This window comes from Prinia subflava, chromosome 1, assembly GCF_021018805.1.
Source record: "Prinia subflava isolate CZ2003 ecotype Zambia chromosome 1, Cam_Psub_1.2, whole genome shotgun sequence".
Lineage (NCBI taxonomy): Eukaryota > Metazoa > Chordata > Aves > Passeriformes > Cisticolidae > Prinia > Prinia subflava.
Genome location: NC_086247.1, coordinates 5,437,732 through 5,464,522, shown reverse-complemented (window position 1 = coordinate 5,464,522; position 26,791 = coordinate 5,437,732). Strand labels below are relative to the sequence as shown.

Here is a 26,791-nt window from a genome sequence, read left to right as displayed (position 1 = left end):
CCTTTCAAGTGATGTATGGCTGCATAATTCACTACTGGTGATTTCTAATGCCCTCAGTTTATTAAGCCAAATCAGAGTGGACCCATTAGACAACAGGAAGCACAAAAAACCTGCTGGACAGAAAACATGACATTTCATGCCAACAGTTTAAATATACTTCCATCATTGATCACAAAGACTAAACACATACATGAATCCCCAGAAAGACTAAGCAGTTATCAGAGGAACCCCTAAAGATACCTAAATATGATAAATAATATGTTGTTCCTGGATTTAAAAACTGGTAGACTTTGTTAAGGAGGACTCAAAAACTGGAGCTTTATTAGGCACAGAACAATTCTTAATGTCATTTTGATCCCTTCTTGGCCTTCAGCAAGCAAGTCTTCCCCGTGCCTGTTTGTACAGCCTTGGCACTAGGGGTCCATCATTACCACTGTTTAGCTCTTAAGGCTCAGACAGCTGAACATATTTAGTCTTATAAATAGAAAAAACATTTGCGTCAGCCACTACACTATGTTAATTCCCTAAATTGCCATATTTTCATTACTCGTTATAAAACATCCCTTTATCCCCCTTCTCCCCCCGCCCCCCATCAGGGAATGATCTCTTGGGTAAAGGAGATAAATGTGGTTAACTGTTTAATTAATCCTCATGTTAGATCACAGTTTCTTTCAGGGAAATACTTCAATTTGTAGAAGGTAAAGAAAGAATGTCAACAAAATGGCAGTTCCCCTTTATCAAAAAAATCCCAGTTCAGCTCTTCTGTCCAATTACAGTCCCACTAATTGCAATGTTTCAAACATTATCCATTTCCTCCACACTGGAACAGGCTTCCCAGGGAAATGATGTCCCATCCCTCACAGTGTCCAAAGCCAGGCTGGACTGGGCTTTGAGCAACCTGGTTTAGTGGAAGGTGTTCCTGCCCATGGCAACAGGGCTGGAGATAATCAGTGTTAAAGGTCAATTCCAACTCAAACCATTCTATGATTCTATGATATCCTTATTTTTACCCCCATTCCTCAGGAGAAGCTTGAAGAAATTATAATCCTCTGCCTGTTAAGTCACACTCCCACCACAGTGGATTCCCATGTGAAGAAGATTCTTTGCTTCCATTACAAGACAAACTTCCCTTTGTTCTTTCTGTTCTCTCCAAATAATCTGCCACAAATACAGGAATATTACTGTAGCATCGAATAACCTTTGCAATAAACAAATTCATAAAGGATGGCTTCAGTGCCCTCATTCAGCAAAACTTTCTTTGAATTACATATATAGAGGCCACTTATATTACTATGTGTACACATATATACAATATGTAGTCTTGTATGCAATATGGTTATTTTGGTTTACTGGAGAACCAGATAATCAAATAACTATCATCATATTTCACAGGGCAATGAGGCAGCAATTATTTTGTTAATAATTGTGCAGTGCTTTGAAAAGGTAAAGAGCTCAAAGTGCTGGGTACTATAATTAAGAAATTGCTAAATGTTGGTAAACTGAAAACAAACATTTCATATCTGAAATTGCTGCAGAGCTGTTCACCCTCCATCTGTGGATACTGTTCTTGCAGCAGCTATTGACTGCACACAGCAGTAAGCTTGAGAAGGCTTCGTTCTGAAAAACTAGCAGGTGAAATGCTGGTCTTATTCAAGGCAACAAACACACTGCCCTGGCATCAGAGGGTCTCTGTCTTCAGACTATACCAGCTACTAGGAAGAAAATTACCCCATCCCAGCCAAACAAGGACAGAGACTGGCTTTCATGGTGACCCTTTTTTTTTTTTTTTTTTTTTTTTTTTTAGTTTAGGCAGCAATAAATGATTTTAAGTAAGCAATTTGGTTTGGGGTTGTTTTTTTTTTGTAACTACCTCAGTAAGCCACTTTGTCTGCACAAAATGATTGACTGCAATCATTGACTATGTACAGAGAGGGTCATAGAATGGTTTGGTTTGGAATGGACCTTAAAGAACATCCAGATCTGAATCCCTTGCCATGGGCAGGGTCATCTTTCACTGGACCAGGTTTCTCAGAACCTCATCCAACTGGGCCTTGAGTATTTCCAGGGATGGGGCATCCACAGATTCTCTGGGAAATCTGTGCCAGGGCCCCACCACCCTCACAGTGAATAATTTCTTCCTAATATCTAATCCAAAGCCCCTCTATTTCAGTTTGAAGACATTGCCCCTTGGTCTATCACTACATGATCTTGTAAAATGTTCCTCTCCATGGGCTTCAGCAACTTTTTATGGGAAAGGCAGGTATGAAAAAAAAGGTTTCTCTGCTTCTGTGGTTGGAGATCAGCTTCAATAGCTTAAAATACCCAGAACTAGTGGAAACTCTTTAAAATTGAATGTTCATTGGAGGATACTCATATCTCAAATCAAGATGAATTTTTGCTTCGAAGCAGGTGCTGAAATTTTTGCTTTGTCTGATGGTATTCACTGATATTATTAGAGTCTCTTTGGCAATCAATTTGCCACAAAGTTCTGTCACCTCCTGAACTGATCTACAGAGGACAGTGACCTGCAGCAAGGAGTGACTTGGAAAGGGATCAGCTTGGTTTATCACGGTAGTTAACTATTTGTGCCACCAGCAGAAGAACAGCATTGATGTAGCTCAGATGCAGTAAAAAAAAAAAAATAAAAGTGTGAGGGAATGATTTACTGTTGTCTACTAGAAATCATGAAGAAATCAGCCTGTTCTTTACCTTGAACCAGAGAACTCAACTGATATGGTGTCTTGCTAGAAAAGGCATTATGTAAAAACTCCCTCCACTAATGAAAAAAATACCAAATTAAAGGCAGTACTTGCCTTCTATGCTCTCTTTCAGTACCATGTGCAAAATCTGGTCTCAGAGGTTGTGTACAAAGGATTTATATAGTGAACCTGTTTGAAACATCTGTAAAAACAAAATCTGCTTTTCCAGGTAAAACTTGATGCTGAGGTCAAGGTGGATGCACAGCAGCTCAAATCCATTTGCAGTCTAACCTGATTTTGAAGGCAAAACAACCAGGGTAGAGAGTGTACAGGTTAATAGTAGAAACTCATGCCTAAATCCATACAAGCAAAGCTTCAGGGGATTAGACTTTTCTACCCACATCATCTTCCAAATCACTCTGCTTTGTTTCGTGGTAAGTCTTCATGTTCTCTGTCAAACCTGGAGCTGGCACCACTGGATTGATTGCTCCTAAAACATTTCCTTACATTTCTAGCAAAACTAAACAAATTTAAGCAGCAGCTCAGTTTGCTTTCAAAAATATATGCAGAACTACCACTTTATTTGATTTTGTGGTAGTAGTCAAAAGATCTGCATCCTCTTCCCAGTCACACAGATAAATCATTGAGCTAAAAACCAGAATTTGAACCATTATAGTTTAAAAGTCACTTCTGGTATTACAAGCATGGTGAGCACAGCCACAGAGCCTGGGTAGATGGAAAGCCAAGGCTCTCCAAGGCTCAATATAACAGTGTGGAGCTTGCTGCATAAAGAAGAAACTTCCAGCTTGCATGCAGTTAGGTAGGCAAAAAATAGAACTGGTTTGCTTATCAAAAGCAGTTTACTCTTTTGTGTTGGGAGAAAGCAACTAAAAGCTAGGAAAATTAAAAGAAATTAATCAATCCTTTGTCCAAAGAGATTTGGCCACATAAGACTGAAGAAACACTATGAAATGCAAATAAAAAAAAAAAAACCAACAAACTATTCCTCATTTTTTGGTCAGCTATCACAATAAAATGGGCTACCCTGAGCAGAGTGAGACAAGGTAGTGTCTCAAAACAACATGACTCAAACTGACACCATGGTGCCTTTGGAGATATAGGGTGAAAAGGCCCAGATTCTGCAGGAAAACAGCAGCATGGAGAAGTCATCCCTTATGTTGGAAATGTCCAGATAAAGCAGAAGAAACTGGGTTATGAATGTTCCCCACAGCGTTATGAAGACATTTGAAGTACAGAAAACAATCAGTGGGTTTGTTTGGGGTTTTTTTTCACTCAGTCATATACTACTGGAGGTACCCTTTGTATCTTTTTCACATTTGCTCTGGAAGTTTCTTGTCTCAGTGCACTACAAAGGCAGGAGACTGTTTCAAAGCTACATATGTTCATGTTCGTGTTATAGTTCCAAGACAGAATTATCATCATCAACTTCACTTGATAAAGGTTGCTATCAGTTCTTAACCAGTCTAATTAAGGCTGCTTTTTCCTGAGTGGAAAGATCACAGCAAAAAAATAAACTTCTAGCACCTACGCCTCATCTCCCAAGTTTTTGTATAGTTTTGAGAAGCACACAATGCTGTGAAGCACTTCGTGTACTTGGAAAACTTGGAGATGTTGCAGGAGAATATTGGCTGAAGCACAAAAAAGATGATAAACTATCTACCACGGTATGGCTACCACAATAAAAAGAAAATTCAATATGGGTTTGTGGAGTCAAGGTGACACTTTTACAAAATACAGTCGTGTACTGTGTGCATCTCTTTTCCTCTGAAACCCTTACCAGCCCATCTCTAGGCATTCAAAGACCTGCAGATGAAAGAATAAACAGATCCAAGACAGTGAATAACTGATCCCTCTTCTCCATTCGACACCAACTGTAGTAATGAGACCTTCCTTGGAAAATAAACAAGCTACATAATTAGCCTGCTATCCCGAGTCTGTTATATTCCTCATTTCAAGCAACATCAATCACTTTCATCCCACGTTATTTCCACTCAAGCACAGCATCCTTCTTACTGCTATCACAGAGCATTAGTTCTGTAAGAAATGCCAAATCACATAAGCAAAGTGGAACAGAATATTGTTTACAACACTGTATGGAATCCCATAATGTTTTATATGTTCTGCCTAAATTATATATATATGTATATATATATATATACATGTTTCCACTTCTCATTTGAACCTTGGCAGGCTCAGAGTGATGCTTTACTAGCTCAGTTAAGGCATCAGTTCACACTCACAAAATGCTCATGTAACTCCCTAGTGAACCAGTCAGATGCTGGAAAATAGCTTCCAAATCACAACAGCACAAGCCAAGCAACACAGCACCCTTTATAAAAGCAGTCTAATAAAGGATATAAGAGAGGGAAGGGAAGGTTTGGGAAGGGAAGGTTTGGGAAGGGAAGGTTTGGGAAGGGAAGGTTTGGGAAGGGAAGGTTTGGGAAGGGAAGGTTTGGGAAGGGAAGGTTTGGGAAGGTTTGGGAAGGGAAGGGAAGGTTTGGGAAGGGAAGGGAAGGTTTGGGAAGGGAAGGTTTGGGAAGGGAAGGGAAGGGAAGGGAAGGGAAGGGAAGGGAAGGGAAGGGAAGGGAAGGGAAGGGAAGGGAAGGGAAGGGAAGGGAAGGGAAGGGAAGGGAAGGGAAGGGAAGGGAAGGGAAGGGAAGGGAAGGGAAGGGAAGGGAAGGGAAGGGAAGGGAAGGGAAGGGAAGGGAAGGGAAGGTTTGGGAAGGGAAGGTTTGGGAAGGGAAGGTTTGGGAAGGTTTGGGAAGGGAAGGTTTGGGAAGGGAAGGTTTGGGAAGGGAAGGTTTGGGAAGGTTTGGGAAGGTTTGGGAAGGTTTGGGAAGGTTTGGGAAGGTTTGGGAAGGTTTGGGAAGGGAAGGGAAGGGAAGGGAAGGGAAGGGAAGGGAAGGGAAGGGAAGGGAAGGGAAGGGAAGGGAAGGGAAGGGAAGGGAAGGGAAGGGAAGGGAAGGGAAGGGAAGGGAAGGGAAGGGAAGGGAAGGGAAGGGAAGGGAAGGGAAGGGGAGGGGAGGGGAGGGGAGGGGAGGGGAGGGGAGGGGAGGGGAGGGGAGGGGAGGGGAGGGGAGGGGAGGGGAGGGGAGGGAAGGGAAGGGAAGGGAAGGGAAGGGAAGGGAAGGGAAGGGAAGGGAAGGGAAGGGAAGGGAAGGGAAGGGAAGGGAAGGGAAGGGAAGGGAAGGGAAGGGAAGGGAAGGGAAGGGAAGGGAAGGGAAGGGAAGGGAAGGGAAGGGAAGGGAAGGGAAGGTGCGGGAAGGGAAGGGAAGGGAAGGGAAGGGAAGGGAAGGGAAGGGAAGGGAAGGGAAGGGAAGGGAAGGGAAGGGAAGATGTAATCTGGAACTTCAGGGGACTGCACACCATTTATCTATCACCGTCTCCTGGCTGGCTTGCTGGCTGATGACAAGAGCTACAGATGGAAAAGGTGGGAGGGAGTTAAATGGAAAGCTGTCCAGCTTTTCAGACTGTCAACAGCTCTTCTCTGTTATTTTTTGTGAAGTTTTTTTTCAATTCCCCTGAGGAGAATTGTTCATAGCTTTAATTACTCTCAATTACTAAGAAAGAACATTGAAACAAAGACACAGCAGTTCTCTGCTCCTGAGTTTTGTGTGGATCATGTCCCACCCGACTCCCACCAGCTTCACAGAGATGCTCAGAGAACAATTGCAACAGGTCAGCACAATTTAGGAACAGCTTCTTTCAGTTTGGCTGTCTGAAGCTCAATCATGAGCCAGAGGGACTCATCTTTTAATGAGATCCACACAGCTCCAAACTGAAGCTTCCAAACCTGTTACACTGAGATTGACCAGTGATGTTTCGTCTAGAGATCTTTTCTCCCAGGTTGAAACTCAACAATTCCCTCAGAACAGCCTGTACAAGTGAAGAAAACTCACCAGGGCTAGATTTTAAATATGAAATTGGTTTTCTTCCCTAGCCTTTCCCTTCCTATCTTCAAAAGCCATCTCTGTGCAAAGCGAACTGAAGAGAGTAATAAGGTTTGACAGAGATCTGAAGCCTAAATATCATCTCACCAAGGCATAAAGTCTCCTGAGCCTTCTGTGATAAATAAATGGCATACTGTAAAACACAAATGAGCATCACTGTGGCTGTGATTTCATTGTCCCAATGGGGAACCTGTGCCTGGCACAGGGCCAGCCATGTAATTCAATACTGAGACAGAGCACACAAATGGACCTCGGAAGGAGGATCAGTTTTAATGTAATCCCATCTACTAATCAAAAGAGACTAAGGGATTAACATTCACGAGGAAATGTCTGCTCAAAGTTGTCGTAGCTCATTGATAAGGATAGCTTTGTTTTAATTAAGATACAAGATGCCAATTCCAGGTCTAATTTTAGCTGCAAATGATCAGTTATTGATGATGTGTCTGGCTGAATTGTTTTAACCTCTCTAGAATATTTTTTTAACTAGATCAGTCAGTGTTGGTTGTTTTTTCTTACTGCAAGGAGACCACATTGTCATACTGTCTTCATCCTCCTGGCACGAGTAGCCCATAGTTTCCTGTTTTCCCAATATTCATTGTTAGGCCCATGCTAAGCCTGACTCAGGACTTTCCATCCATCCCTGTTTATCCACCTGCAAGGCTGGATCCCATTTTGTGAGATATTTCAGCCTATGCCATGCTGAAAGCAGCAAGTCGATCTGCACGCCTCAAAAGTCCAGACGATGTCTCAAAAACTCAAGTAAGATGTGCCCAAAATAGTTATCTCCTGCATTATCTCATCAGAGAGAACAGAAAACACCATGGCTGGTCTAGGCTGGGTGAGTTTTCCCATATAAGCTGCACTGACTTGCTTGTATCAGCAATAATGTGGCCAACAGGACAAATCAGTAACTGTCCCCCTGTGCTGGGCCCTGGTGAGGCCACGCCTTCAAACCTGTATTCAGTGTCAGACCCCTCGTGACAAAAAGGACATTGAGATGCTGGAGCATGTCCAGAGAAGGGAACAGAGCCGGGGAAGGGTCTGGAACACAAGTCTGGAGAAGAGAAGCTGAACCTGAGGGTGTTTAGCCTGGGAAAGGACACTCAGGGGTCTTATCAACCAGGATATTATCCTCCCTCAAACAACTCTGCACAGTTTTGCTGTAAATCAGACACACCGAACTCTGGCCTCTGCAAGATCATGGTGGCAAATCAGAAACCTCTGCTGGAATTTCACCAAATCTTTGGCATAAACCCAGGTCCAGAATTAACTTTTGCATCTGGACCCTCTGTGCCAGGCCACAGATGCAGACAGTTTTGTAGACTCGTTGAAATTATAGATTGGCCTGCATTGAAAGGGACTGTAAAGACCATCCAGTTTCTTCCCCCCTGCCATGGGCAGGAACACCTTCCATGAGGCCAGGTTGCTCAGAACCCCATCCAACCTGGCCCTGAAGCCTTTCAGGGTTGGAGTATCCACAGTTTGTCTGGGAAACCTGTCCCAGTGCCTCACCACCCTTATAGTGAAGAATTTATTCCTAACATGTAATCTCTCCTCTTAGTTTAAAACTGCTACTCCTAGTCACAGTCCTGTCACTATCTGCCTATGTTCCATTATATTGATCTTAAACACTGAAGCTTGAATGTGTTTTCTGATCTGACTCAAATTAGCACATTCTTTTTCCTAATGTTGCTGTTCAGGGAGCTATACACAAGCAGTCAGACCAAGAAGCCAGACCAGATCCTACGCAGCATCCCACAGCCTGAGCAGTCCTCTGCTGATCTTCCACTTCCTTCATTCAGACAGAATGGTTTCAAGGTGTCATTTAACTTAAAAGCTTCAGCTTTACCTCTTTGACGAGCACTCTGTTGCCTCCATCCTACTGCTGCGAGCTGTCAGTCCTACCTTACCCCAGACCATATCCCAGGCCTGTGGATAGCTCTTTGTTCCCACCTTGCCAACAAAGTACAGAGCCTCTTCCCCTCCCACCCACTCATTTGCACTCAGCTGGTGCAACTGTGACTCATCCCATTCCAGTACAGACTTCAGAAACCTGTTCAAGGCATTTAATACCTCATCTCACAGTAGCTGTAGCCTTCATAATTAGTTGTGACCACTAAGAGAGAAACAATTTTAAAAATTACCATTTCCTCTCACTTCTCTGCCTGGCTTAGAAGAGGATGGGGTCCTTCCAGAAGACAACTGGCAGCAGAGATAAGGACACGTTACTGACTGACAAAATCGGTCCCCACCTCAAGTAAAGAATCAATCACAAAATCTCAGAATGGGTAAGGTTGGAAACACCCACAGTGGGGTCATCTGGTCAAACCTCCCTGATCAAGCAGGGTCACCCCAGAGCACAGGCACAGGATTGTGTCCAGACAGTGCTGGAATATCTCCAGTGAAAGAGACCTCACACCCTCTCTGGGCAGTCTGTTCAGTGCTCAGTCACTGCACAGTGAAGAAAGGATTCCCCATGTCCAGATGGAACTTCCTGGGCATCAGTTCCTGCCTGTTCTTCTTGTCCCATTACTGGGACCACCAAGCAGAGCCTGGTCCCTGCTATGAGCCCTCCCTGCAGACACTGACAGGGATGAGGTCCCCTCTCAGTCATCTCTTCTCAGGGCTGAACAGCCCCAGCTCCCTCAGCCTTTCCTCACAAGAGAAATGGTCCAGGCTTTTCATCATCTCCACTGGACCTGCTCCAGGAGCTCCATGTCTCTCTTGCTCTGAGGAGCCCAGAACTGGACACAGCACTCCCAATGCCCTCTTAGGGCTGAGTAAAGGGACAGGATCATAAAGGGACAGGATCACTTCCCTTGATCTGCTGGAATCAATGACCCTTCTAAAGCACCCAGGATACCATGAGCCTTCTTGGCCACAGGGGCACTGCTGGCTCCAGAGGGCCTGGATGGTCAGAACTCCACAGGAGAATAGAGGGATGGGAAAAAGCTGTCTTTCTAGGGAAAGATGATGAGATTTTTAAGAAACAGACTGGTTATACGTTGGAAGGTAGGGAACACAGGTATGGAGAGGGAAGGCAGTGAATGAAAAGAAGAACATGGACAATCTTAGCTTTTTTTTTTCCCAGAGAATACAGCAATCTCAAGCACACCTAAGATTAAGGGGCTATAGATTTCAGCAAAGTTATGATGTTTATTTCTGCAGCATTTCAGACATGTTTAGCACCCAGAGCTGAACAGGCTCACAGAAACAGAGAAATCAATCAACAGAGGGAAGGAGCTGAGCTTCTTTGACACAAAAAAGCACAAGGATAGGCTCAGCTAAAGAACATCCTTCCCAAACTGAATGAAAAGTGAGAAGGAGATTTAATTTTGAAAGGGAAGAACCACCCTCCAAAACCAGAGACAAATTATCACAGCTTTTTGCTCTTGTCTAATGGGAAGAAGGGCAAAAGAAAAGGCAAATCCCTGGGAGGCCCACCTGGCAGTCAGCACGGTGGTTTGCTGATATTGACTCTGAGCTGTGACAGAAATGTGGCAGGTTCCCATGCAGGGACAGCAGAGACAAGGACAGGGGAGAGTGTAAAACAGCAGGAGGCAATAGTCAGCACATGTCCATGAAATTGGAGATGGGCAGGACAAACCTGCTGAAGCACCACTGAAATCAGGACGTGTTCCAGTCAGGAATTATGCCTGGGCACATTAACACAAAGCAGAAATTAAACAACACAATTTCAGAAAAGTGGCTATGAAACAATTTCCCTTGTTTCTGCAGCAATCTGTTTATGGGACCTGGGGGTAAGAATGGGCCCAAGCAATACAAGTTCTATATATTGAGAGGTATTTTACACAACTCTGCCTCCATTTTTACATGAGACCTAGAGGAGGCCATGGAAGATGCTGGCAAAGAGGGGAAAGAGGGAGGACAAGCTGTGAAGAGATGTTTCTAAGCTGAGAGAATAAAAGAAAGGAAAATGCCCATTGGAACTTTGCTACCTTCAGCCTTCTTGTTCTAAACCTGTCATCATGAACACTGGGGCTTTTAACAACTACCTTTTACAATCACAGCTACCCAATGATGGAAAATACTAAATCCTATTATGGCACAGTGGGGTTTTTTCTTGAGAGAGACACTGAATGTTTTAACCTACAGTGGCCATGCAGATGGGTCTCCTGAAGAAGAGATTGCTAATAATTGATTTATTATAGGACAATTTCACCATGCAGACAGAAGAGAAAAAAATGTTTCTAGTTTTGTTTTCCTTTGTCACAAGTGTCTTATTTTTCTGTGCAAATACTGAGCCCTGGCATTCTCCAGTACCTCTGTAATTCCTTCCTTTCCATTTTTCACATAGAGTTCAACATTCTTATTTTTTACACCCTGAATAAATGGAACTTTAATTTTCATTTAAAAAATAATAAAAAAAATAATTTAAAAAAAAATCCCAAAGCCTAAAAATATCCTAAGGAATTTAATTAACATGTTGGGTTGAGTATTTCTTTTTTTTTCTCCTAATCTTTTTTTTTTTCCTAATGCAGCACCAAACCCAGACTTTCTGAATGCTTTTAGTGAGGAAAGCACTGTGACATTTAAAAAGCAAATGCAGAATATGTGTTCCATGTACTAAAGCCTAGTGTTATGTGCACTATGACCTAAGAATTTCAGTACTGATAGAAACAAACATAAAAAATATAAAACCCCAGAAACATCTCTACATATGGATAGGGGTTTATGACCCAAGAAATAGATGCTGGAGTTCACCTTTTCACTTCAGAATACTGGAGACAAATACCACATTGCAGTACCAATGGTAGAGGCTTCAATGAAAAGGTGAAAAATCATCCTGAAATTATAAATTAGACAAACTGCATCTGTGGGACAAGCTGGCAAGATACAGACTGGATGGGTGGTCTCAAGATGGGCAGGAAATTGGCTAAAAGGCTGCACTCAGAGTGGTGATCAGAGTGTGTCCAGCTCTGGTCCCCACAGGTCAAGAAAGACACAGAAAAATGGGAGAGGCTCCAAAGGAGTGCCATGACCTGACCTCTGAGGAATGACAGGAGGAGATCTCTTCCCTGGAGAAAAGAAGACTCAGGGGGAATCTCATCACATTATTCCAGTAACTATTCCTGGATAACTACAAAGAGTGCAGCGTTTCTACATGAGCAACCACATGGAGAAGGAAAGGGGAAGTGGTTACAATTTACACCAGAAAAGGTGTCATCCCTGTACAAGGGGAAGTTTTTACAGTGAGAAGAATCATTCCCTGGAACAACCCTGCATGATCATGGCAGAGCCTCCAGCTCTGGGTGTTTTTCAGATGTGACTGGGCAGGTTGTTACATGATCCCCCCTGGGCTCCCCTTCCCAGAAAGGCTGGGCTGAATGAACTTTGGACATCTCTTCCAAACAGGGTTATTCTATGAGAATGAAAAGTTTAAAAATTTATTTCCCAGCACGTATGTTTTGTTATGATTTCTCTCAGATATTGCATGATGCAAAAATGAACCAGGTGAAATCCTTCCACTTTCTCAGCCCCTGTGACCTCTGTTTAAAACCTGATTTTAAAGTCATCCTCTCATCCTCTAACTACATATGGAGCACTTTTCCCACACTTCCCCATTTTAATTTTTAAATTTTCCTCTGATATTTTTTGCTTAGTTGTTGAGGGGTTTGTTTTGGCTTTGTTTGATTTGGTTTAGTTTTCTGCAAGCTGCATGATTTAAAAGTGTTGGGTTTTTTTAACCTACATTCAAGGTAATGCCTTTGACATTCACAGAATGCTAGATTTCTCCTGTATTTAAGAAAATAAAAGAGGCAAATGTAAATTGTTTCACTTTCTGCTGTTCTAGGTACTCAGCAGTTAGTTCTGCATAGCACAACTGCACCCAGCTTGCCACATGGACTACCTTGTTCACACAGAAACCAGAAGTGAAAACCTTTCTCATCCAAAAGGAAGTTTTTCCATTAACTTGGCAGAAACTGAGAACATGAGTACCTCACCCTTCAGCTAATCACTTTCTTAATTCTCAGCTGAAAAAACATATTCATTTTACTCAAATCCGAAGCACAAAAACCATTATCAATTCTTGTCACCTGTTTCTGGAGCCTCCTGCTTGTGTGATATGGACCCTTGGGAGAGAATGACCAAATTAAAATGCAGCACTTCAGGAGAGGCCACGCTTCTGGTGAGACATTGCAATGTTTTGGAGAACACACCCATGGGACCTGTAGCAAGAAATTCTCAGGCTGTGAGTGGGTGGGTGTTTGTGTTCAGACTTCAAATGAAAGCCCTATATTTCCTACAAAACTTTTTGACAGAAATAAAAATATTTTGATGGATCAGAAACACTGTGTCTCAGTGAATCAACACTTTCCATTTAAGATTTTTTTTATGTAAATAGCTTTTTCTAAAACAATTGCATTTTGACATTTAAAAAAGTGTTTCAAAACAAACAAACCCTGAACTTTCCAACTGGATTCCTTAATTTCCAGATTTTGCCCTAAACAAATTCTAGATGAATACTTCCCACAGGTTCATGTTAATTGAAGTTAAAACATTTTTAATTGCCAATAATTTCACTGTAGAGAAAACAAAAAAAAACATAATTAATTTTTTCTATTCACCAATAATCTTCATCCCAGTTCTTATGCACCAAATATTCTATTTATTCACAGCAGATTTTATTTCCTTAGGTACCCATACACATAGAAAGGTTTTCTGAAGGCTTTCTTTCCTCTCAAGTAGTCAGAATTTATTTTTAAGTCAGAAAGGGCTATGAATCATTTAAGTTAATTCCTTCCATTGTACATTACTTTGTATTCATCAACAGAGAATTTCATCTTCTTTCAGGCAGCTTTGTTAAGGTGCCACAAGTCTCACTAGGCATAATAATTCTGAATTTCCTACCATCTTTATTACTTTGTTGATCATTAAATCAATGATCCAAAAAAAAAGGATGTATTCAATGGTGATTTGAGGCTTACAATAGATGTGCTGAGATTTGACAAATATTCATAAACAAAACAAGATCAATATTGCCCTTAGAATTAAAAAGGAGGAGTTTGTCTTCTACCTCAGCAGTTCCAGCGCAACAAAGTCAAGCAGAGAAATGTTTAAATGAATAGTTAATGTTGCTGGTGATAACACACCCTCCTGACCTGCAGATCCTGAGCAGGATCTTCCCAGTCTAGTGAAAGGTGTCCCTGCCTGTGTCAGGGGAGTTGGAATGAGATGATTTGAGGTCCCTTCCAACTCAAACTGTTCTAGGATGCTGTGGCTGGTCCTACCAGAACAACCACAGCAGCCACTGGGTAGTGCATTGCACAGCACTGGAGACTGAAGGAAACAACCACTTAAGTGGTTTTCTTAACATTTTGTTTGCAATGTCTAAGAGGACACAGAAGTGAAAATTTCTGGAACAAGTTTCCAGAACATATCACCCACTACAGGGGGCAACAACAGCAGCACCTGTGTAATCACAGGCTGCAGAAAGGCCACAAAAGTCATGGAGATTTTGAAGCTCATAGCAGAAAAATGTGTATTTCACAGCCACTCCTGCCAGCATCTGCAGCAGCAAAGCATCTCAGCACCCTCTGCACCACCAGGCACAGTGAAGGCACCTCAGGCTGGGCTGGCAGAGCACATTCCCAGCTGGGGAGTGGCTGCCTAAGAGAGGCTGGTGTGCAGCACCTGAGACCAAGTGCCTAAGACCATTGTCCAATTTTTTTAACTTTATCAAGCTGATGCTGTGACCACTTCCCTGGGGAGACTGTTCCAGTGTCCAACCACCCTCTGGGTGATACCCCTTTTCCTAATACCCAAACTAAACCTCCCCTGACAGCTTCATGCTCTTGAGCCAAATTTCTGGCCTTGTTCTCACCAGAGAAGAGATCAGTGCCTGCCCCTTGTCCTCACCTCACAAGGAAGGTGTGGACTACAATGAGGTCTCTCCCTTCAGCCTCCTCTTCTTCAGCCTGAACAGGCCAAGGAGTGGCTACTCCTTGTGTGACCTCCCCTCCAGGCCCTTCACCATCTCCATGGCCTTCTATTGGACAATTTCCAATAGCTCTGTATCCTTACATCCTCAGCCTCTCTTATTGCCACCCTAATAGCAGTTGTAGGAATAAGACCTTCAGGTGCAATTCTTTCCACAAGTTTTTTGATTTACTAAGTACCAGACATACTTCATCCTTTTGGAAATCAGCTTCCAACTCCTTTCCCCACAGCGAATAAGCTATCAAGATACAAATAAGAACTGCTGATGAATAATGGAAATTTCCTCTACTAAATGTGCTTTGTTTTATCTTTTTTCTCTTAATGTGCAGCCATAACCCCTGCAAATACCAGAAGCGTGCCTATTGCTTTAAGAGGATCTGTGTGTTCCCATAAATGCACCCACACAAAGTGCTAAATTACTCTTCCAAACAAAGGGTTCTGCATCTCTGAACCACTACAGAGGTGTGCCTGAGCTGTCTCTGAAGCAGCTCTCCCAGGGGCAAGGAGCAGATGCTGCTCTGCTTGGGCTAAATCTTCCTTCCCAACAGCTGTGCATCCCAGAGACGTCCTGCTGCAGCTGGGCACCTGCCCAAGCAAGTTATAGTGCCTCTGTTAGCCAAGCTGGCTCATGGATCTTTGCATCTTTCAAGTTCAAATGCTGTTTCTGAACAGGTTACATTTTTGCCAAACATGCCATTGATTGAAGCAATGCTAGGATTACTTCACCATTTCTCCCCTGTGTTAGTCCAGTAATCAGTCAGGAGTCCAGAGTGTGGCATCACACAGAGAACAGGATGGCAGGTCACAGGAAATGTGGTCTTGCCATGCAAAATGCCAGAACAGACTGGAAACCTGAATGGCAAAGGCAGTAGGAATGTGTATGATTGATGGAAAACAAAAGATCACTATGCCATAAAGACAAGAGTGAAGGGTGTTTGGAAAAGAGGGATAAGGCTCTGGATGTCTGTCTCCTGTTCCATATTTTGACAATAAGTAAGTTCATACTCAGTAAAAGGACATACATCTACAGGGTAAATGGCTGTTCCTCAACTACTTGTCCAGGCTCCTGTTCAGACAGTGAATACAAAGCTTGAGCATGATTTTTCTGCCCTAAACCATGCATTTTTAAAGAATTAACTGGGTAGTTCCTTAGAAACATCTATTTCTCTGCCCTATCCACAAAAAGAAAGCTGGTAGCTTCTTTGAATGAAGCTGATTCTACTAAAGTGAACTAAAATAAATTCCACTCGTGATGAGGATCTCAGACAAAATGCACTCCTAGACCTGAAAATTACCATAGAAAAATCGTGAATGTCATTTCAGCATGGGGATCCTTGTGTAATAAGGTGAGAGGGGATGAGCAAATTTCATTGCAGTTCAAAGTACTCCAAGATTATGCAAGTGGTCCCCAAAATAAAGGGGGCTGGGGAAGGGCACAGCATTTATCCTCTGATGGTCTGGCTGCACAAACTAAAGTCTCACAGGATGAGCTAGAGCCAATATTCCTCTAATTTTGTACCTGTGCAGCCATCAGAGGAAATATTCTCACCCAATGCAAGCCTGCATTCCACAGTGGGAGCAAATGGAGGGACACCACCTCCAGACAGTTCAACTCCAAAGGGGGATGAAGGCAGAAAAGAGGACTTCTGATAAGAACATTATCCCCTGCACCATGCTTGAATAACCATCTTTGATTATGAGATGAATTGGAATGGACAATACTTATAACCAAGATACACTGCAGCACTCACACAGTATAACACTCACACAGCTGGTAGCATATACAGATTTTAAATCACATGTCTTCCTTAAGACTAAGAAATACTGTTCTTTGTAGCCAGAATAGGCTACAGGGATTCTGTTGCCAACCATAACATATAAAAGAACCTATAAAATTACAGTCACACACTAAGGCATATGTCTCACATTTAACTTAATGTTTATCTTCTCAGGAAATTCAGCTAGACCATGCCAACATTTTGTTTCATTCATGCTGTCTTCAAAATCATCTGTTGTTGAGGGAGGAAAAGGAAGGGGAGAGGAAAGAAAATGCAACAGAATGATCCATATAGACATATATATATATATATATATATATAAAGGGACAAAGTTCAAAATAATCTCATAAATAAGGCTCAAACTCAAAAGTATCATAAAAAGGACTCCATAGTAACAGCATTCACCCTTACTTTACACAGATTTAAGTTGTCATCCTCAATTTCATCTGGAAAATAAACAACGATTCTAAAATTCTGAGTTCCAAAATGTGCCCTTTGCACATTTACAACATGAAGTGGAGTCCTTGATTTCTGATAAGGCTTATTCTGCTGAAAGGTTTTGTGGGTTTTGGTGCTGAGGAAGCCACCTTCACACACTACAGATCTGGTATCAGCCACTCCTGAAGAACACACTCATCAGAAAAATCAACTGGAAATCACAAGAAAAGCAAAAGAGTGAAATGGCAGCTACTTTTTTCAAAATTATCTAAAATATCTTTATTTCCCTCATATTAGGAAAAAAAATTTCCTTCATTAAAACACAGCTTATGCAAGTAAATAATTCATCATCATGAATTATGTAGAGATATGTGGACTTAATATGTTTACAAGTCCCAAGCTGTTTTACAAAAGAGGAAACATTTATATAATTGGCCCTCAAACTCTTTTGAAAATGTTCCTGTGATGTAGGGGTTCTGATCATCAGTCACACTGGTCCTGAAAGAAAAGCTTTTATAAGCAGAGCGTTTGGTGGGAAGATGAGACCAGTGGGAAATGACTAAATAAGGTGATCTTTTCTTAGTAATTGGTGATTATTGCTGCTGAACAAGATGATTCTTCCAAAAGCCATCCTACAAGCCTTGAGTTAGGTATGGTAAAAGGTCTCCAAACCAGACATAATTAAGTCACTGACCTGAGGCATTATCTCCCAGAAGAGTCATCTACCAAGTACAGACACAGGGCAAGCCAGACTCACTGCACTGCCAACCTCAGCACTGCATATTCCACAAGTCCCCAGAGGAAGCCACTTATGCTGAGGAATAAACCTGCCCTTGACAGCCCAAGAAGGCTTTTGATAAGTTCATTTCTACCTCTGTCATGCTCTGCACACCACTCTCCTTTCAGAGCTGCTGAGTTTCCCCTGGAAACCTCCACGGTCAGAAGTCCTCGTGGAAATGCTCTTTGCATGTGCTGCCAGACCTGTCTCTCTCTCAAAACTCTCTCTGAAAGCTCCTGATTACTCTGGTCCTGACAACTCAGAAGATTTTAGACACTCACTTTCTGTTATAGATGTATAAAAAGCTGGACTAGATAAAACCCTAAGAAAGCTCATCTGACCCCACAGGTGACCCTGGTTTTAGGAGGTGATTGGAATAGATGTTTCTTCCAACCAGAATTATCCTAGGAAACTATCCTGTGAACAAAAATAGCTTTTTGCTATTCACTTCATCAGAGAGTAAGTACAATAGCAGTCCCAGAAAGAAGCTCAGACTGGCTAAGAAAGACAGGCAAGGAAGCTTGGCACTCTTGGTGCTCCCTTTATGAAGGTAAGCTCAACTCAGAGAAGTCCACACAAAGAAACACCTATTCCAAGAGAAAAAAAAAAAAAAAACCCTTCTGTGCTTTGCCTGCTCTGTCTCCAGCTGAACCCTCAAACTCCAAAGAGTTCCAGAGGAGACACAAAAGAGATTGATGTCCTTGCATGCATCTCCTGGTTGTAATAAAGTAAAAAAAAAAAAAAAAAAAGCTCAGCATTGTCATGCAATATCCTGACACGTTCTGCCCTGAGAGATTGAGAGATGCACCTGTGCCCGTACAGGAAGCAGGCACCTGACTTTGGGAGAGGAAGCAAGGCAGGAGTGATGATGCAGCCCCTGTATTCCTCCTACCTGCAGGTGTGGTGACCAAAGTAGCTACAGCCACATCCTTGTCCATTCCTGTCCCACCCCACAGGTCTCTCTGTACTCAAACAAGGGAAGGACTCCCACCATAGTTGGGTTTTATTACACATAATCCAGAAATTTCAAATTAGAGTATTCAGACCTTGCTTCTCGTCTTCACTATCTCAGCACTTTGTGTAAGTATCCTTTATCTGGAGACAATGTCTCATCACTTGTACCCAACACAGGCAATTAACTCCCTCTTTTCACCCAGCACTTTTCCTCATCTCAGCAGTGCTGGGTTAGAGGTTGGACTTGATGATCTTAAAAGGTCGTTTCCCACTTAAATTGTTCTATGATTCTATGATTCATCTACGAAGCGTTCCTCACCTTTGATCTACCATCTGACAATGCAGCAGATATCCATGTTGCACTGCTGATTCTGGCATTAGATGTGTCCTAATTTCATCTACCTAACCTATTTCAGGGTACCCTATCCCCACTACATCTGGGCCACTTTCAGCTTATTGTCATGGAGATTTTGAAGCTCACAGCAGAAAAACCTGTATATGCTGAACTGAATTTCACCCATGCAGTGCCCAAGGGGAGAGGCTGGGCAAACCCCAGGAGGCAGAAGGAAAAAATTAGATAAATCTCTTTGACCGCACTGTGCTATAACTCCAAGGCTCATAATTCAGCAGCAATCTTGACATCTGGTGTTTGTCCCCAAGCAGGAGCAGGGAGCAGTGGAACAGAGTAGCCATGGTTACATCTCGGTGGCTGCTGCCGGTCACTCCCGTGTCATGGGTGATTCCATGATCACAAAGTCCCACCCTGGGACAAATTGGCTTAACAAGTCATCTGATGCAGCCTGTTTCACCCTATATAGTGTGTTTATGACTCTGGATAATGATTAACTATCCAAAGATATTAATTAACTTGCTCTGAGGGGCCGTGCACGCCTCAGGTAACGTCAGGCAGTCACTCAAAGGAATCAGCCTGGAGCACTGCAGACCCAGCAGCTGCCAAAAACCAAGGGAAGCCATTCCCCCCACTGCCAGCATCCAAGAGGTGCTCAGCATGTGCTGCTGTAGGCAAGAGGGTTATGCTGGTGTGTATTTTTAGTTCAACTAGCAGCGCCTATTTCTGCACTCCGATGTCTGAGCTATCCCACCTTCTGTTTCTCCATCGGGGTATTATTATTAGCTGCACTAAACCAATGAGCTCCTCAGCACAGCAAGTTTAATAAAGCACTAATGTCACCCACTACCAACGCAAGGCACCTCAAGAAAACAAGGCCTAATTTACACTGCTACGAAAAATTAGCAAGAGTCTGGTGATCATTCCTCACTAGGTTTTTTCACTGGATTTTTTTTCTTTTTTTTTTCTAACAATCTTTCTTCCCTCTTCAGACAAAAGAACTGATGCAATCCAAAAGAATTGAAGCAATCCGAATGAATTGATGCAATCCAAAATCTATTTCTCCTTTCCCCACCACAAAAGAAAGAACACATCTAAGGGCTTTTCACGTAACCTTCTGGAATTATTATTCATCTGCATTTCATCCATTCATCCATATAGACTTCTTTCAAAAAAGAGTAGCCTTGCTGAAATAATGTCTCTCTGCCTTGTCCCTCTTTTGCCTCACAATGCCCCTGACTTTGCTGCCTGGTTCCCCAAGCAAAGACAAGAAATGTTCAGGTGGTTGTGACATCCCAGGCTAAAACAGCAGCTTGACTTTGATCCATCCGTGGCAGCCAACAAAAGCTTTTCAACCGAGAGGGTTCAGGCTTCCATGCCTTTCTCAAACAACAATCTCTTCACAGCCTTGTGCATTATCTTTCCTTCTGAAAAGACTTTTGTGCACGGGGATGACTCCTGCTGTTCCTGAGGTCAGTGGCAAACATCCCACAGCCTCCAGTGGTGCAAGGGCTGGGTGGCTGTGGAGCAAAGCACTCTAGAACATCACACAATGAGACTTTATTTCCTCTAACATCTACCGTGGCAAACTGCACCCTCACACAGCTCAGACTAAACACAGCTGCAAAGGGTGAGGGAAACAGAGAGAAAACAATGAGGCACGAACAGAAAAAAGAAGTTTTCAGCTGAGATTTTAAACCAAGACAGGCAGGAAAAGAAAATAAATAGCGCTGTGCGACTGCAGGGTGTAGAACAGGTTTATTATGCAGGGCAGTGTACTCTGTAAGTGCCTGTAAGAAGAGATACTTGCAGCAGCAGACACTGCTCAGATCAAATGAAATCCACCTGCCTTGTCCCACAGAGCTCCTCACGGCCTTTGACGTGGGGTAGTTGGGCCCTAATAGCACAGGAGGGCTGTGCAGATGTGAGCCAGCACCTGCAGCACTCAGGTGCTCAATCACACAGAGGGGGAGTAGTTGCTACAGGTACTGGCAGACTGCCAGCTCAAAACCTGTAGGCCAGAGTCCTCTGCAGAAACTAAAACACTGTTAAGAACTCAATTTATTTTAGAGCACACAAATCTGGAAGAGGAGCATACAAAGAGAAGCCATCTCCCAAAAGTGGGTGTTGCCCTATTCTGCCCCATCACCTCTGAAACAAATGGGAGACTTTTTATGCAAATAAAATCAGTGGTTTCATGCAGACACCTCAAGGCTGGCACTTACAAGCCAAGGGCCTATTTAGCAAGAATATGAGGTTACATCATCCATAGGCATCATCTCCCTGCAATGAGGTCAACTCAAAGCCACTGAGCAGAACAGGAGCCTAAGAGTAGAAAGGAATAGAAAATTTAACAGAGATGGAAGTTTTCATACTGAAACCCCTCTCTTGTCTAGGATTCAGTGGATGGAAATTCTGGTTCTTTTGCTCTGGTCTTTAAGAAATCATTCTCATACAGCAGGATTGCTTTTCCTACTGCCACAATGGTTTTGGCAGTATGGGTTGACAAACTAACCAAGACATAAGCAACATTTTACTCAAGCCACATCCTCCAAATAACACTCACGTTCTTTAGGGCCATAAAAACGTAATGAGACTGTGATTGCCAGCCTCAGAAATAAATGCAGTGTTAACAATGAGGGAAACCAAAATTGCACATTAGAAGATGGTGCAGAGCTGGATTCCTTCCCAGTTGTACAGATCTGCACAGCAATACAATGGGGAGATTTTTTGCTCAATTAGCTGGACCAAGAAAGAACCTGGTCCTCCCCAGGCTGCTAAAAGGTAGCACCAGGGTCTTAATAACACTGCTGGCCCCTACCAAGCCAAGTTACAATAAGAAAGTCCCACTTGTCATTGTGCTGCATTCTGTGAATCCTCAAAATCCAGTAACCAGAGTTTGAAGTTTCCATCCAAATAAGACAAACATCAATTTACTGTCACACCACTGATAAGCTTTTTCAGTACAAGTCTGTTGTTTCATACCTACAGTTTCACCTCATTCCAACAGAGTGCACAAGGTCTTAGCAATCCATGACAACACCTCATAGCTAAGAACAAATAAAAAGGAATTATGATGAATATAACTACTATATATACATGGTTTTGTGTATATATATATATATACACATATATAAATACATACATACATACATACTAGATATACTACTACAAAATCATCAATTTAGTGAGTGTATATACCAAGAAAAGGTGAAAGTACTGCTTATGTTCTCTTATTCCCCTGAAAAAACACAACAGGTAGGAAGAGTGTATCAGGATATTGCATTTACCTGCAGTGTCTCATGTGCAGTAAGAGAAGTAAACTTTGTGAGTCTCTCTGTGACCACTGAAAATGACCTTAGTACTGAAACATACCCAGGTTAGAGGTGTGGAGGCTACAGAAACAAAGACTCCACACCAAGACATGTCTGAACCTGAGAGAGAAGCAGAAATGCCATGAGATTTCTGGCAGATTTGCAGGAGGACCAGAGCTTCTCCCTCCTCCAAAAGGTATTCTGTTTCAATATGGGACAGCACATGGATATCAGCAACATTTGAGTGTATAAAATAAAGAAATTCTTCCTTTTACACTTTGTTTGGATGCTCCATCTGCAGCAGTAGAACAGGGAAGAAATAAAACTGCTGAATAACAGAGTCCTTAACATTGCAGGCACTAATAATAGGATTAGAGAGGGAATAAAATCATATCCTGTTGGATTTGGAACATTTGGAGGAAGCCAGCTTCTGACTCACTCTCCCAACAAGTAGAGATCAGGCATGTCACGGTGCTGACCTTCTGAAGGAGGATCAGCCCAGCAGCCACAACAGCCCAGGTGGTTTCAGCCCATGCCCTCTTGGAGCAGTGTTGGCAGAGGTCATGCTACACCACAGGCCCTGAGGTTCTTGCAGCATGTCAGGAACCACCAGCATGCAAGGGAGGGAACTGGGGACAGAGGGGACCAGAAGAAATACACACAAAGTGAGACACCTGCTCTGTGCTCATGGACACACTCCTGTCAGAGCTGTGCTGGGGGGAAGCACAGACACTCAGATTGTCTCACCAGTGGGGGAAGAAGGTTTCAAACCATGAGCAAGGAAAGTGATGGACCCAGGGGTCACAGAACGGAGAACCAAGGCTTACATCACTGAGCCAATAGACCAAGGAATTATAGAAGGCCAACAGAAGGAATTATAACCTTCCTGAGTGCTGAGGGGGTATCTGCTCAGTGGACACAAAGGTTCCCATTGCAGCATCATGGGTGTCAGTTAGACTAAGAGAACCTGCCAAGACCAGTCTAACTCTGGAAAAAGATGAAAATTGGCAAAAAAAAAAGGTTATTTCTGTATAAAGTATGGATTGGGTATATAATTTTAAGGGAACCAAACAGAGCAGTGTCCAGTTTCTAATGTAAAGATCCCATCAGCCCCCTCCTCACTGGGAAAACTTCTCCATGGTTAAGTGTCTGTCTTATTAAACAGTGAATCTAGCCAAGCACAATAGAGTGCAAAGGGAAAAAACATAATATTGCAAGAGGGAAAAATAACAGAGTGTGATTGCTGAATAGAATAATAATCAGCACTGTACAAACAGGTTCAAAATAAAATGAATAGTATTGTTAAACTAAAGGCAAGGTACAACATTCTTCTTCAAATCATCTTTTGCTTCAGCTTACTACAGAGCAGGATCTGGAAAAAAGCATCTTCCTTATTAAAAAAAACCAAAAAAACAAACAAATAACCAAAACCAAACCAAAACCAAAAAACCAACAAACAACAAAAAAACCCCAAACCCTGGCTGCAGCATTTCCAAAAATCCTGCCTCAACTTGTTGGCAAATGCTGACTTTAGAACAGCAACTACTGTATAAGTCTTCTTTTGTCTGAGCTCTGAGAGCCACCGTGAGTGACTAATGAAAATTAGGATTGAGATTTTAAAAGATGCTTCATTATATCATGAGATATAATTTTTTTTCCCCTTAGAACAGTGCTAGTGAACAATAAGTGATCATTGAGGGAGCAGCTCTTAACAGCCATGCACAAAACAAAAGAAAGACCCATGTTCCCATCCATTACTAAACTAATAAAAATATAATAGAAAAAACCATAAGGGAAAATGAAAAAAATCTCTCCTTAGCTTTCCAGGTTAAGCAATGGAAAGAGCTGCAGGACTGGGGGACACTAAGAATTAAATACTGGATATCTGAGGTGGGGAACATCCTTTCTGTTTCCACTGATACCAGCCTCAGAGCCCTGACTTTCCATGAACAGCTCCCACAGAAGATTTATGTGGCCAAGCAGTGCTCATGAAAACATCAGGCTTCCCTGCCTTACCCAGAGTCATTTCTGACAGAAGTTTTCAGCACTGTGCAAATTCAGGCTTCTCTGTAATCACCTGCCCAGAGCAGCAGAGTAGGACCCTGTAGGAATACTTGCAGAGTGTTAATGTGTATTACCCAGAGCCCTTTGACCTTCAATCATCTGCTTGTGCTGATGAGAGGGTCACTGCTCTGTGCCTCACTGAGCTGCCCCTGGATTATGCACTGTTCATCTCTGTAACACATGTAAACAGGATTGTGGCTCTGTTACTGGTGTCTCAGTGTCAGACACATGATCAGGTCTGTGCTCTTTTTACAGGCATTTTGACAGGCACTTTTATTCCCTCTCTGTTATTACAAAGAAGTCTCAAGATTTACATATTCTGAGTTTGAAGCAAACACCAAATGTCATGCAGAAATACACCATGTCATGTGCCCAGACTCTGAAGGACTGTAGCCCTACAGTGCTTTAGTTTAATTAATGTAAGTATCCAAAATCATCCTCTTCAGTTAAACTTGTGAGCACTGTCATTACCATGGATCAAAGAGCCCCTTGTCAAGAAGACCTGTTGTGATGAGGTCAAGTTCCTCCTGAAATTATTTTTCAAATTGAAGCACTGACTCCAAATAACTGCTTATATTTTCCTTTTCTATGCTTTACCTTATCAATTTCCCTTGGGATGGAACACAATTCCCAGGTAATTTTTACAGCACTTCTGCATAAGAACTGGACATGAGGTCCTGCCAACCCGAATTCCTTGTTCTGTAGCTTGCAAGAGGAAAATGTTTGTAAACATAGAGAAAAGGTGGGCACAATTCTGCCCTCTGTTCTGTATCTATAAACTTAAACTATATTCTAGCTCCTGCTGATTTTAGGAGGATCTACAGATGTAGCAAAATGCAGAACTGGGACTCAAAACCACTCTGATTTTCAAATCTGGTTGAACATGAGAGACAGGTGCCTCTTAACCTATGTACAAGGATATACAAATATATATAAATACATATACAAACAAATATACGAGTAACTGTGTTGGGTCATACCCAGACCATTCCTAGGTTTGAATTAGGAAGCATTTCCAGCTACACAGACAAAGATGATTTAGGTACGACAAGGGACACCAGAGAGGAGGAACAGGGTTTTAGAGAAGGAGACAGAGACAGCAGCAGCGTCAGATCTCTTTCTCCTTACTGCTGACAACAACAAACAAACAAAGAAATAAAAATAGTTCTGTGGAAGTGGAAAGAGCTCTCTGCAGTCATTACACAGCAAACACTCACAGTTTAAACACTCGGCTTAAACTTACTTCTTATTGTCCCTCCTTTGTGCTCCTCAGACATATGCACTCGTCCACATCTATTTGCCTGCACAAGGACACTCCACAGCTTTGTATCTCTTCTGTTTATAAAACAACAAGGACTGTCCTCATGTGCTTTTGGATCAGAACTATACTTCCTACCTTTTGAAATGTACCCACTCCACACTCTCACAACAGATGAAGTGAGCATCTTTTACTGTGTGGCCATCAGATGCACATCTTTAAGATAATTTTATTTTTTAATTTATTTTTTAGGAGTTTAAAGGTTTAAGAGCAGTATTTTTGCACTTCTATACATACATATATTCTCAGGTATGACTGCATTGATATTGTAATAATTTAGACTGGTTTTAAAGCACTTAAGGTGAATCTGACAGTTGTGGACTACAGTGAGATTTCTAGTCTTGTCTATTCATATACCTCTCTGCTTTACAGCTCTCTGCTGAATATGATGAGAGAGATTTATTTGTAGAGTGGGTAGACACAGAAGTATGTTGTCGCATAATTTTTTTTCTTTAAGGGTTATTAATTACCACGTCAACCTTTGCTCCACTGCTGCTGCCCACTTTTATTTTAGAAGCGCAGCCGTTCCCCACTCTGATCACACTTGGCCCCCCCACCATCCCATTTTCTAACCTTTTAGAACATTATTTATTATTCCTTATGTATCTGGGTGGAGGAGAGAGAGAGGGACAGTATGGCAGAGATGGGGAACACGAGCTGGAAAACACGCTTGCCTGGAATTGTCACCACACTGCTGCTGGAAGGAGCAAGCCGGAAAACTCAGCCAACACTCGCACGCAAACACCCGCCAGGCACACAGCACATCGATCCCGGGGAGTTTGTGAGAGCCCCACAGCTCTTACCTGGCTTGTCTGGGGTCCCTCTGCAGTGCAGCTCCCTCGGCTCCCTCTGCCCTATTCCCCCCGGGAGCAGCGGGGCCGGGGCTGTGACCGGGCACCGGTGCGGGTTGGGGTTGGCAGCAGCTGGCTGCAGCCTCGGCTGCCGGGCTCTGGCTCCTGCCAGGGCTGCTGCTGCTGCTGCTGCTCCTGATGATGCCGGGGAGGAGGAGAGCCGAGTGAGGAGGAGGAGGATGCTGGCGGTGATGCTGTTGCCATGGTTACCCAACTCGGCGGCGGCACCGCTCAGAGCAACAGCTGCCCCAGCGCCCAGATCTGCTCCAACCGAGCCACCCTCCATGTGCAGCCACAGGGGCATCACCCCGGAGC

General features: G+C 42.8%; 1 protein-coding gene across 1 annotated transcript in view; it reads right to left on the bottom strand.

The window, feature by feature from the left end:
• The window catches only part of FAM135B (family with sequence similarity 135 member B), a 189,035-nt gene extending 162,491 nt beyond the window's left edge, over positions 1 to 26,544 (bottom strand). The window contains exon 1 of the mRNA XM_063408387.1: positions 26,429 to 26,544. The gene's annotated coding sequence lies outside the window, so the exon portion shown is untranslated. The remainder of the gene's footprint in view (positions 1 to 26,428) is intronic.
• Positions 26,545 to 26,791: the final 247 nt, after the last annotated feature.